Here is a 13,767-nt window from a genome sequence, read left to right as displayed (position 1 = left end):
TAATGTATAGACACCCTGTACATCATCCGATATAATATTAGCGCACTACAAACATTCCATTCGACAGAAATTATTTACGCTTGAGTGGCAACGGATGAGATCAGGCAACAAGGCTTTGCCTGGAAATGGATTCGCGTATTCCATTGTCACTGTGTTTTCAAGCGTGCAGAAGACCACCGAAAAGGGACCATCTCCTGTATAAAAAGTCGTCCACGTAACATGCATGAAATGTCACGCGCAGGTGTGGTAAGAGGTAGTTAGAACGCCTTGAGCCCGGTGGATGCATTTCGACTCGCTTTTCAAGATCCTCCGGAAAAACGCCCCGTAGCTGTTTCATTTTTTATACGACGTTCCAGAGCATTTCGTGCACGGCTCAGCATTTCCAATATATTTTCCACGGCTCTCTGCGTTCGTTGGTACCATTCTACAAATCTGCAGAAAGAAACGATTCTGGGTTTTGAAAACCACCCAAAACGTTGGACATTACTTCTTGCATTTCTAGACTTCTTATATGAACAAATAAACTCCGGTCAGAAAATCAGTTTTAACCTAGTTTTCCGAACTGCGTATATGGTTTACCTGATGGTCAATCTGGAAAAATGTGCTGTAACAATCTTCACAAACTTGCTAAAAGGATGCCATAAAGTGGCTGGAAGTAAATGCAGACGAGTAATCGCGCTTCACACATTCGTAATATGATATATTTTGGTTCTTAGCAACGAATGGTTCCTCGTTTAACAATCAGTTACGAGTACACATACAAAAATATGTCGGTAACTAGTATTTAGGTAGAGCTTGCTTTACGTTTTGTTAATTAACAACAATGTAACTCATAAAACTTTAGGATCAGTTATATTTTCAATTTTAGACCCAGTGTATGGAGCTATAGCGAGTGTTACGTCTTTATTGTGAAAATTAGTCCCTACCGCGTAATATTTAATATTAGCACTGTTATTGTTTTCGGTCAGTAAACCATCATTGGACGTGCTTAAAAGATAAAAAGGGTCACAAGACTTGGCGATCTACTGACGGAAAATGCTAAAAACATTAATATTAAATAAACGCGACTGAGACTGTTTATCACACCTAGGTAATGTTTTTCTCCGTATAGCTATGTTCTCCTGGTGCTCAAGTAGTCAGTACAATTACGTACGTGGTGAAATCGCGATTTATGTACATGAAGTTATTTCAGAACAATATAGTTCCTTGCATGCACATAAACGTTATTGAAGCTAATCCGATATTTCCTAACCCAGAACGTCTCCTCGTATCCAACTAGAACATGACCGGTTTTACCTTATTTAGACAATAATCAACCACCAGAGACAGTATTTTGATCTAACCTACGTTAAACACTGAGAAGATAAAAAATAACACTATTGGCTCAGAAGCACTGGCATACTTTGTGGTCTGTTTATACATAAAGTTATTTGCTGTCAGTTTTATACGGAACGCGTTATTGGGGTAAGTGTCTTCCACAACTTCGTAATACTTTACACAAGTTACCCTAATCCTAGGCCGTAAGTCATGATTGGCTCGGTAGAATAAAGTGTTGCTGTGACGAAGTTCCGTCTTTCTGAGCAGCAGTACTGAACAGCAAATTTAAACGATAGCTAAGCTAGACGGATTCTTTCGAGCAGTAGCTTCTTATTTATCATGTCCGGATACATGTATTTGAGAGTATAAAAATAAAGCATCTACTAGGACAGTATTTTCACGATCTATTTTTAATGAGGACGTCAACGAAAAAATGGTCGTTCTTTGCTTTCAGTTGCCTGTTATTTGAAAGTTTGCTTGAACATAACACACAAAATTTAAGTGATGGTTATGTCCTAGTAACAGACTTCTTCTTAGTCTGATTCTTTAACAGCGACAGCCTCCTAATTAAAAAGTGTACAAAGTGGCTGCGCGGCAAAGGAAATATTCCATTTAAAGCAGATCTTAGAAGAAGGGAGGAAAGTAGATTATAGACTAACATCATTAGGGACTTAGCGCAAGATGTGACTGAACAACGACAGAGAAGTAAACTGGCTCTGCCATTTTCCAAGGAACCATATTCTCCCTAATCGATTCAGGAAACCACGGAAAACTTAAAACTGGATGAGCGGATGTGGAATTGAACCCTGTTTCTCCTGAATGTGGGCCAAATCTCCTAATCAATGCAGATAATAGAGGGCGATGTCTTAATTTTACGTGCATTTTCTCTCTTCATACAAATGCATCACACATTGCTCCACAAGCGTAGTGAAGTACATGCTGATATGTGACTTACGTAACTTTGCTGTATCCTAATTTTCCGTATTATTTATTTATGAGAAATACAGGACAGGTACAGCACAACAGTCTCTGTATTACATATATATGTGGTGTCTGTTCTTTCGACAGGACCGAAAGAACAGACACCACATATATACAACTACGGCAAGGACGGCCAATGATCTCTTCAGCGCGGATGTACACCAGGCTCGAACTCTTACGGGAATCGGCGAAATGCCGTGAGCAATGAGTATAATGGACAGGGGCACTATGAATATAGTGCGAGACAATAAGTCTCACGGGAGGCGTGCCAGAGATAAGTCCCTGCAGTCGCACTATCCTCTGTGTCCTCGGTGGCTCAGATGGATGCCGACACGGTAGATGAGCGTGTTCGGTCAGAGAGCTGGTTGGCCTCTGTAATAAAAAACTGAGTGGAAGGATCAACTAACGAACTTTAACGGATCTCATGTGACGTCCGCAACGACCAAACACAACGATCAACAACGAACAAAATGGGGAAAAAAAGATGGATGCGGCACGGTAGCTCAGCGTGTTCGGTCAGAGGATTTAGCAACCCTCTGTAAATAAAATAAAAAAAAAAACTGAATGAACGGTTCAACGAGCAACCTGAACGGGTGTCATCGAACGTCCGCCACGAACAAATTCAACAAACAACATAGAACAAAATGAGATCCCAAAAAAAAGATGGACAGAGCGTCTGCTATGTAAGCAGGAGATCACGGGTTCGAGTCCCAGTCGGGGCACACATTTTCAACTATCCCCGTTGACATATCAACGCCTGTATGCAGCTAGGGGTATTCATTTCATTGTAATTTCATTCTAACGAGCTGCATCGTTGCCGATCGTCATACATATATTTATTTATTTAGCGCATGAAACTACATATGAACGGCGACTAGCAATTGTGGATTACATAGTTTTACAAAATTTTACAAAAATATATTAATTTCATAATTTATAATTTAAAAAATAGGTCTATAAATTAATATCTAATTTGTCCATCCATTCAAGGGCTGCCTCTGTCACTTCAAAGAAATCTTCCCACTTCCCATGGTAGGCTCTTCTGCTACAGCTTGTTACAGTGTGATGGTGTTCATTCCCACAGTAACAATGAGAAGATGAAGCCCTTCCCCATCGGTAGAGGTTTTCAGCACAGATGCCGTCATCTGTTCGGATCCGGTTAATTGTTCTCCAGGCACGTCGCGTTAGTTCCATACCGGCTGGTCTTGTGTCAAATCTTTGGAGGGTCTGATGTTCCTCATGGGCAATAATGTTCCACATTTCTGTCCACTTTTCGTTGACACAACGAGGGTCACTCCAAAAAAAATGCACACTATTTTTGTAAAAATACAGTTTTCGTTCTGCATATGTGAAAGTTTTACAGTGTGTAGATACATCCTTCCCGCTTGTTTTCAAACTTAGTTCAACCTGTCCCCCTGAGTGGCGCCGTCACAGCATGTCTTCAAGATGGCTGCTACACTTGACGTTCGTCAGAAGCAACGTGCTGTCATACAATTCCTGTGCTGTGAAAACGAGACAGTGGGAAACATCCACAAGAGGTTGAAAAAGGTGTATGGAGATGCTGCTGTCGATCGCAGTACAGTTAGTCGGTGGGCAAGCAGGTTACATGATGAAAGCGGGCACGGCAATATTGAGGATTGTCCTCACAGCGGCAGGCCTCGTACTGCACATACTCGAGACAATGTGCAGAGAGTTAACGAATTGGTGACTGCTGACAGACGAATCACAGTGAACGAATTGTCACGCTACGTTGGGATAGGGGAAGGAAGTGTTTGCAGAATATTGAAAGTGTTGGCGTTAAAAAAGGTTTGTGCCAGGGGGTTCCCAGGATGTTGACAGTGGCTTACAAAGAAACAAGAAAAACGGTATGCAGCGAACTTTTGGAACAGTACGAGAATGGTAGAGATTAATTTCTTGGAAGAATTGTGACAGGTGATGAAACACGGCTCCATCATTTTTTACCAGAGACGAAGAGGCAATCAGTGGAGTGGCATCATGCAAATTCACCCAAGACAAAAAAATTCAAAACCACACCTACCGCTGGAAAAGTTATAGCTACGGTGGTTTTCGATTCCGGAGGACTCTTGCTTGTGGACATCATGCCAAGTGGAACCACCATAAATTCTGATGCACTGAAGAAACTTCAAGCTCGACTGAGTCGTGTTCGACCACATCGGCAAAAGCAGGATGTTGTGCTGTTACACGACAATGCACATGTCAGCCAAAAACCATGGAAGCGATCACAAAACTCTGATGGACAACACAAACACCCGCCTTATAGTGCTGACCTGGCTCCATATGACTATCATCTCTTTGGGAAACTGAAAGACTCTCTTCGTGGAAGAAGGTTTAAAGATGATGACTCCCTTGTGCACGCTGCCAAACAGTGGCTCCAACAGGTTGCTCAAGAATTTTACCGTGCGGGTATACAGGCGCTGGTTCCAAGATTGCCTAAGGCAGTTGAGAGGGATGGAAATTATGTGAAGAAATGAAAATATTGTTCTTAAAGGATGTATCTACACACTGTAAAACGTTCAAAATTGTAGAATAAAAGATGGATTTTTAAAAAAAATTAGTGTGCATTTCTTCTAGTGACCCTCGTAAAAGTAGCTGCCTGTAGCGATTCTGCCTGCAGGACAGATGGTTACCTAGATTTTAATCGGTTCATTCGGAGTGCAGGAACGTCTGAGTGCATTGGAAGCTCGGGGATTTTAAGTAATTTTTGGTATTCCTTGAGGATTGCGTTCTGTCTTCGGAGGTCTGGTGGCGCAATGTTGCTTAGAGGTGGTAACCAGTATAGAGGAGTAGATTTAATTCAGCCTGCATTTAGCTCCACATCAAATTTTCTCACATGTGTGCTACTGAGCCACACTGGGGCACACTATTCGGCAACAGAATAGACCAGCCCTATGGCAGCGCATTGCAGTGTCGTAGTTCTTGCGCCCCTGAGGTACCACTCAGCTTCTGTATGATGTTATTGCGTGATCTCAGCTTTGCTGCGGTGTGACCCATACCCCTAGTGAGATCACGCTCTTGCGAATTAATGATTCTACTGTTCCCTTTAGTTTCTAGACTGTATCTGATACGAGATGATTAACAGTATTTTAGTATTTGTAACTACTATTTAATAGTCTATTTCGAATTTTGAGTTGGTGAAGAAAGGAACTCAATATTCTGTAAAAGTTATGGAGCAGACAGTTTAATAAACGACACTACTCAGAGGGATAGGCAAAATGTAAAATGCATGAGGATAAAAGACAGGGAACTTGTCGTACAATCTGTACACTATTTTAGACACTGAGCCCGGTATGACAATGGAATTGCACGTTCACGTCAAATTTTCTAGAGCGAAAGAACTATACGCGAACTCTAGTCTGTCCCCATCCGTTAGGCCGTATAGACAGTGACAACGTTAAATGTAGATCTGTTCTTGTTGTGCATTTAATCTACCTTCCTCGCATTTTTTTTCTTTTTTTTTTAGCATCGTGCTAACACCGATTTAAGACAATTTTGGTAAAACCGATGTCGGAATAGCTCATACCGAATGTCAACCACGGGCTTACTAAGTATGAACTAAGTTTTTTGCAACTTCACTACACATTTAGCAACTGCCCCTGTATATAATTTTCTCCTGATTGCAGGTAGTGTTCTTTGATTGCCTCTAGCCCATCAATTCAATCATCCCTTCCGTTATGGAAGGATCGTACCACTTCAAATGCATGCGTAACACAAATTGTTATCTTCACAAACACGAAATAATCGGATCCCGTAAGCATGATTGCTGAAGAAGTCCAGTACAATCACAATCTATCAAGATGTAAGAGATTCGAATTCTAGTAATGGAAGAAATTTATGTCGCCAGTTTTGTTTTGAGAAAAGGAGTGGGAGATAAGCGGTCACGAGACTCTAAGCCAGTGCCACTGGTTAAACTCCAGAACTTTCCGTAAAGCCACCATGTACAGCCATGAAATAATGTGATCTATATCTCGGCAAACACGATGCTGCTATTGGAGAGTAGTTATGTCCCAGTGCCAAGATTGACCAGATCTATTTTCTTCCTTCAGTATGCAATGATTACAGAATGAACCCAGTACATCATTACAATACACCAATCAACTACTAACGAAAGTCATCCAGAAGATATGTTTATCCACTTGATAGATACTGATTTAGGTGGAACTGCGCATGAAACACTAATCTCGTTATCGGGAGGAACTGTTTCAGATCCCGGTCTGGATATCCAGATTTTGTTCTTCCGAGGTTTCCCTAAATTACTTCCAAGGAATGCTGCGTGGTTCCTCGAACAAAGGAACTGCCTCGTGCTTCTAATATAGTACTCTTCTCCAAAGGTATATACGCCGATGAGCCAAAACATTATGAACACCTGCTTAATAGCGCGTTGGTAGGCCATTGGAACACAATGGAACAGAGATTCTACGTGGCATTGATTCGACAGGTCCGTGGTAGATTTCTCGACGTATCTGGGACCAGATGTCTATGCAAAAGTCAGGCACCTGCCGAAAATTACGGGCCGGCGGTTTGTGGGCGCCTGTCTGCCATTCGATAGCTTACCGTATTTCTCCGATTGGTTTCAGGTCAGGAGAAAATGTTGACCAATGCATCAACGTTAATTCAGTATCGCTCTCTTCAAACCACTGTAGCACTATTCTAGCCTTGTTACACGGAAATTTATACTGCCAGCCGTTGGGAAACTTAAATGCAGGTTTCTAGCAGACGTTCGCCTGGATGACGACGTATTCGGACACGACCATCGAGCTGGTGTAACAAGAAACGGGTCCATCCGACCAGTTGACATGTTTACATTGATCAACGGTCCAGTCTTGGAGAACCCGTGCTAATGCAATTGATGTCGTTTGGCAACACGGGAACACGTAGGTGTCGACTGTTTTAGAGCCTCAGGTCCAATAATATGCGTTGCGTGGTATGTTCCGGAACACTTCTGCCTGAATCGGAACTGTACTCTTTCGTCATTATCTGCCACGGATCGCCGCCTATCGTGCTTTACAGAGAGGACGAATCTTCGATCTCCACGTTCCGCAACGAGGCGTAGCCGTTCAACACCTTTTCGCCTATTTCTGGTTTCACCTTCCTTCAAACAGTCTGTATGTCCAGACAATAACCTGCGAACCGCTGACAACCTCTGCCGTTTCCGACATGCTCGTTCCCAGGCGCCAGGGCATAACAATCTGTCCACTGTCGAAATCGCTTATGTCAGAGGGTTTTCCCACCTGTGGCCCGATTCATCGGCAGAATAATTCCCCATTAGTCTGTGCTCTGCTTACTTATTTCACTATCGCACGTACCCGCGGCATTTACTCTCGTGATGGGCAATAGTCATAATGTTTTGGTTCATCAGTTTATTTTGAACAGCCTAAAACTCCCGCATTTCTACTTTCCTTCGTCCCTTTCTTCTTCTTTCCAGACGAAATTTTCGCAACATGTCAGTGAACGACACAGAGAAATTACATCTGTAGACCAGAACAACAATGCATGACATTTGTGTTGTTCCCAACGCAAAAGCACTCCTTCTGGCGACGAGACGTGCGAAGAACGAGGCATGTAGGGAGCTGTAAGACTGAGACATGTGTCACGCTGACATCCTTAGCTGGTTAACTCATGGCCCTCATGTCACTGAATTTGCACGTCGTTCATTAGAGTGACTTCAAGATCGCACATATTTCCACATAACAAACTTTGTTACGTCAACGTTGAGGACATATTAACAGAATACTACACAGCAGCTAATGGAACCCGTAGTGTCTAGGAATCCTGCACACTCAGTTCGCTAGACAAACATACAAGCAGTATTAATGAGTTTTATTACAATAAGAAAATTATAATACTCAACTCTGACAATTACAGAGATGTGTCGCAAGCAAAGGGCCAAATACAGAATAATCCATCTTCTTCAGTATAGACAATCCCAAGTCTGTGCTACATGGAGAGAACAAGCGAAATGCCTAGCGTTGACGCTGCTCCAAGTCGCTTATCTTGAAGCTGTTATCGAACTGGGCCGTAACCAGTCGGTCGTAGAGCTTATGTCCTCTTCCCAGAGGAGCCACTGCTGTCACGTTATCGTCCTGGAAGGGAGGTCGGTCAGCGTGGGATTGGCTGACCCCTTCTCACAGCCTTCTCTGCCTTATCGTTCCCGACTGACGTACCGGCGGTTGGGTTTACGCCGTAACAGAACCAAACCAAACCAAACCATTATTTGGATCCGCTTGTATAAACTAATGACTCTCACATGAGTAACCATAATATAAACTGCTACAAACACCTACATATCTGTGGACATGTGTGGGCTTTTAATCAAGCGGAAGAGAAAATGTAAGAATAAAACTTACGAAAAAAAGGAAATAACTTTTTTGTTATTTATAAACAAAGCAATGACCAAGACAGGCTGTTCGAAGGCGTACGTCTTCGCATGTGTGTGAGATCGAAATTTGAAGGTCAGTAATCTTCAGTACCGTGTTGCTCCAGCCACTGTGTTTTAATTTCCTTGACATGCTCTCCACAGATGGTCAACAAGGGACTGCTGGTGATTATCACTCTTCGACGTTAGCTCTACCGAAGTTACCCAGATGCAAGTTTCAATTGATTTTAAGCATGTTCAGACGGGTTCATGTCTCCAGGCGCCGCAGGCCAGCACATTCGGTTGATTCCTGTCTACTGGAGAAAGGTGTTTACAAAGGCTCGCATTTTATTCGTGCGTTAGTATTAGGTGACGTGGAGATGGTTGCGTAATGTCTGTGTCAACAGAGCCTTTCCAATTGCCACTAAAAAGACAGTGCGCAGTTGTGCTGCATCCTCCCAAAAACTAAAACTGAACGCCTTCCGAACAGGCCGTGAAGGCCCAACGGTAGCGACCATCCTCAGCTCACAGGCATCACTGGATGCGGATATATGGGGGAGGGGGGGGGGGGGGCATGTGGTCAGCACACCGCTCTCCCGGCCAGTTTACGAGACCGAAGCCGCTACGTCTCAATCAAGTATCTCCTCAGCTCGCCTCACAAGGGCTGAGTGCAGCCCGATTGCCAACAGCGCTTGGCAGACCGGATGGTCACTCCTCCACGTGCTAGCCCAGCGCGACTGCGCTTAACTTCGGTGATCTGACGGGAATTAGTGTTACCACTGCGGCTAGGCCGTAGATACCTAAGGGGTTGCGAAGCAACTCAAATCGCTTGATACGGGCAAGTCTTCAGGTCCAGATTGTATACCGATTAGGTTCGTTTCAGATTACGCTGATACAATAGCTCCCTACTTAGCAATCATATACAACCGCTCACTCACCGATAGATCTGTACCTGCAGATTGGAAAATTGCGCAGGTCGCACCAGTGTTTAAGAAGGGTAGTAGGAGTAATCCATCGAACTACAAACCTATATCATTGACGTCGGTTTGCAGTACATTATGAATCACCTCGAAGGGAACGATCTATTGATACGAAATCAGCATGGTTTCAGAAAACATCGTTCTTGTGCATCGCAGCTAGCTCTTTATTCGCAGGAAGTAATGGCCGCTATCGACAGGGGATCTCAAGTTGATTCCGTATTTCTAGATTTCCGGAAAGCTTTTGACACCGTTCCTCACAAGCGACTTCTAATCAAGCTGCGGGCCTATGGGGTATCGTTTCAGTTGTGCGAGTGGGTTCGTGATTTCCTGTCAGGAAGGTCGCAGTTCGTAGTAATAGACGGCAAATCATCGAGTAAAACTGAAGTGATATCAGGTGTTCCCCAGGGAAGCGTCCTGGGACCTCTGCTGTTCCTGATCTATATAAATGACCTGGGGACAATCTGAGCAGTTCTCTTAGGTTGTTCGCAGATTATGCTGTAATTTACCGTCTAGTAAGGTCATCCGAAGACGAGTATCAGTTGGAAAGCGATTTAGAAAAGATTGTTGTATGGTGTGGCAGGTGGCAGTTGGCAGTTGACGCTAAATAACGAAAAGTGTGAGGTGATCCACATGAGTTCCAAAAGAAGTCCGTTGGAATTCGATTACTCGATAAATAGTACAATTCTCAAGGCTGTCAATTCAACTAAGTACCTGGGTGTTAAAATTACGAACAACTTCAGTTGGAAAGACCACATGGATAATATTGTGGGGAAGGCGAGCCAAAGGTTGCGTTCCATTGGCAGGACACTTGGAAGATGCAACAAGTCCACTAAAGAGACAGCTTACACTACACTCGTTCGTCCTCTGTTAGAATATTGCTGCGCGGTGTGGGATCCTTACCAGGTGGGATTGACGGAGGGCATCGAGAGGGTGCAAAAAAGGGCAGCTCGTTTTGTATTATCACGTAATAGGGGAGAGAGTGTGGCAGACATGATACGCGAGTTGGGATGGAAGTCATTAAAGCAAAGACGTTTTTCGTCGCGGCGAGATCTATTTACGAAATTTCAGTCACCAACTTTCTCTTCCGAATGCGAAAATATTTTGTTGAGCCCAACCTACATAGGTAGGAATGATCATCAAATTAAATAAGATAAATCAGAGCTCGAACAGAAAGGTTTAGGTGCTCGTTTTTCCCGCGCGCTGTTCGGGAGTGGAATGGTAGGGAGATATAATGATTGTGGTTCGAAGAACCCTCTGCTAAGCACTTAAATGTGAATTGCAGAGTAATCATGTAGATGTAGATGTAGATGTAGATGTAGATGCATCTATAAGCCATAATTCGTAGGAAGCGCCATCAGCTGGTGGTGTTGACAGCTGGCGACCAGTACGACACAGACTGCCGATGTTTAGTGTATCAGGATAATGACTGAACGTTTCTATGCTGTCAATGTAATATAAGCCGATTCGGTGGGCTATTTGCTGTAAAGTGCCGTAAACTGAGAATGCGCGTACCGTCTAGGCTTGGAATGACGCATGAGACATATTGAATAGACTTCATTGTCCCGTTCAGGATTGATAGTTTCCTGTGTTCAACTGCTGTGAGAATGTAGGCTTACTTTCACCTTTCACTAATCAGGAGGATGCTCCAGTGTCTGTGTCAAAAAGAGTACTGAATAGAATGTTTACTAATAAAGAAACATTCACGCTAACTATGTACATCATGGGAGCGGTGTAAAACTTGTTGTGAGTAGACTTGTTTTGGGTTGGCACCACAGCTTTGATAAATTTGAAGACTGACGTCGTTTCCACTGGGCTGCTGTTTGAAACAGTAATTTAGTAAGCACTAGAAACTAGTTTCGTGCTTTGCTCATTGTCAAATGTAGAATAGATGCGGAGGTATCGTTCCCTTATGCTGTAAACAGAGTGGTCAGAAACAGTTTGAAAATCTTGTAAGGGTATTGAAAGGTAGATTGCGCTAAGAAATAACTGTTGAGAAAAAAATTCGATACATGGAAGTTAGTCGAGTCGCTGCGCGCGAATGCAAGCAACCAGCAAGAGACAGAGTCGCCAAATGTAGTCACAGTTTGATTTCCTCAAGCCCAACAAACGTAGCTTTTATTCATCTAGCTGGAATTTATCACTTCCGAAAAAGGCAAATTTCATCTGGTACTGAGCATTTCGATAAGAGGTAACTTACGAACCCATGGATGTCAGTGCATTTTAGCGCGTGCAAGTGCTCGAATTTGCGCGCTCAACGACCTGATTCGCTAACGTCAGTGCTAATCAAATCGGAACCGGCGCAACCTATCGAATTTTTTTTCTTAACAATTATTTCTCAGCACAACCTACTGCTTTTCATACAGTTTCTGGCCATACTGTATAACAAAAGGCATATGCCATTCGCAGTACATGTAAAGCTTGGCCATCAATGTACACGACCTCTGAATACGTATCCACAAATCACACATACACAAACTGTTTGCAGTTCCGCCTTAGGTGTGCAAGGAACTTTAGTTGTGTATAATTTACGAGGAGAATATATCCACATCCATTATGCACTTGACAATGAGTAAAGCTCGAAACTCACAACCAGTGCTTAATAAACAACAGTCTGACGGAAACGACGTAATTTTTCAAGTTTATTACTGTTTTGGTCTCTCTTTGGATTACAACTCGAGATCTCTAACTGTGGACACATTAGGATGCAGTCACCTGCACCGCCTTCGACAAGGGGAACGCGCAGAGATTAGTCACTGCAGCGAAGCGTAAGCACCTGCTGACAGGGGCAGGCGCCTCGCCAAGGCCGGAACCTGTTCCCCGGGGCGCCCTTCTCCGGCTGCCGTCAGCGGCAGTAAAGGCGGAGACGTAGGCCCGGCGCTCGCGACATTCCCGCCGGCGACGCTAATGGCCAGCGCCGGGGCCTATCGTTAGCGTCCGGCGTGCCACGCCACTAGCGGGGCATTCCTAACTAACTTAAGTGCCGTGACCCCGGCACTCGTTTCCCATCGGCCCGGAGGAGAGGGCCGCGCGGCAAAAAGAAGACCGTCCCGCCGAGGCCGCAGTCACTTCCTCCTCCCTCGTAAATTTACGAAGCAGCCGGGATCCTACTAGTTGGATAATACTCTTGTCTCTGACACCCCTATAGGTAAATCCTAGGCTGAGCAGGTTCCGCCTCACTTAGTCCACTCGACTCAGGCCTGTTAAGTGAATTTAAATTTTAATTAAACGAACAAGTGTTTTTACAAGTTCGCTCTCGAAATGAATCGCCTAACTTTCACTGGCAACGGAAGTATAGCGTTAAGCAAAATCGTTATCGGCACTGTCCAAGCAACCTTCCCCCTTTTAAAAACCAGTTCTCATTCTTTTTCAGATCTTTTTATTGTTCCACTCTTCTGGTGAGATGATTTTTGGTATACGATTCCACCTTATATCCATCTTGAAAATTTCGTAGCCACTAATTCACGTAATTCCTTACGTGATAAACGCATTCATCAAAATGGTTCAAATGGCTCTGAGCACTATGGGACTTAACTTCTGAGGTCATCAGTCCCCTAGAACATAGAACTACTTAAACCTAACTAACCTAAGGACATCACACACATCCATGCCCGAGGCAGGATTCGAACCTGCGACTGTAGCGGTTACGCGGTTCCAGACTGAAGCGCCTAGAGCCGCACGGCCACACCGGCCGGCCGCATTCATCAAGTTCAGTCTTACACAAACATTTGAACACTGCAAATGAAAAACGTTGTAAGTGCCAAAGCTCACATTTCTCAGGAGACTGAAAGAAAATCCTTGTGTCTTTGGACAAACTTGATTTCTATCCAGAAAAATGAAAAGATTGTGATACCTCAGAACTATCCAGAATGAGATTTCCACTCTGCAGCGGAGTGTGCGCTGATATGAAACTTCGTGACAGATTAAAACCGTGTCGAACTCGGGAACTTTGCCTTTAGCGGGCAAGTGATCTACCAACTGAGCAACCGAAGCACGACTCACACCCCGTCCCTACAGCTTTACTTCTGCCAGTATCTCGTCTCCTACCTTCCAAACTTTACAGAAGCTCTCCTACTAACCCTGCAGAACTAGCACTCCTGAAAGAAATGATATTGCGGA

The 13,767-nt window shown here is 43.8% G+C and overlaps 1 long non-coding RNA gene across 1 annotated transcript in view; it reads left to right on the top strand.

Moving 5' to 3' along the window:
* LOC126474043 (uncharacterized) overlaps nucleotides 1-13,767 on the top strand; it is a 223,932-nt gene that overhangs the window by 117,106 nt on the left and 93,059 nt on the right. The gene's annotated exons all lie outside the window — the stretch shown is intronic.

Source organism: Schistocerca serialis, chromosome 4, assembly GCF_023864345.2.
Source record: "Schistocerca serialis cubense isolate TAMUIC-IGC-003099 chromosome 4, iqSchSeri2.2, whole genome shotgun sequence".
In the NCBI taxonomy this organism is placed as follows: domain Eukaryota; kingdom Metazoa; phylum Arthropoda; class Insecta; order Orthoptera; family Acrididae; genus Schistocerca; species Schistocerca serialis.
This window is presented reverse-complemented; position numbering and strand designations above follow the sequence as displayed.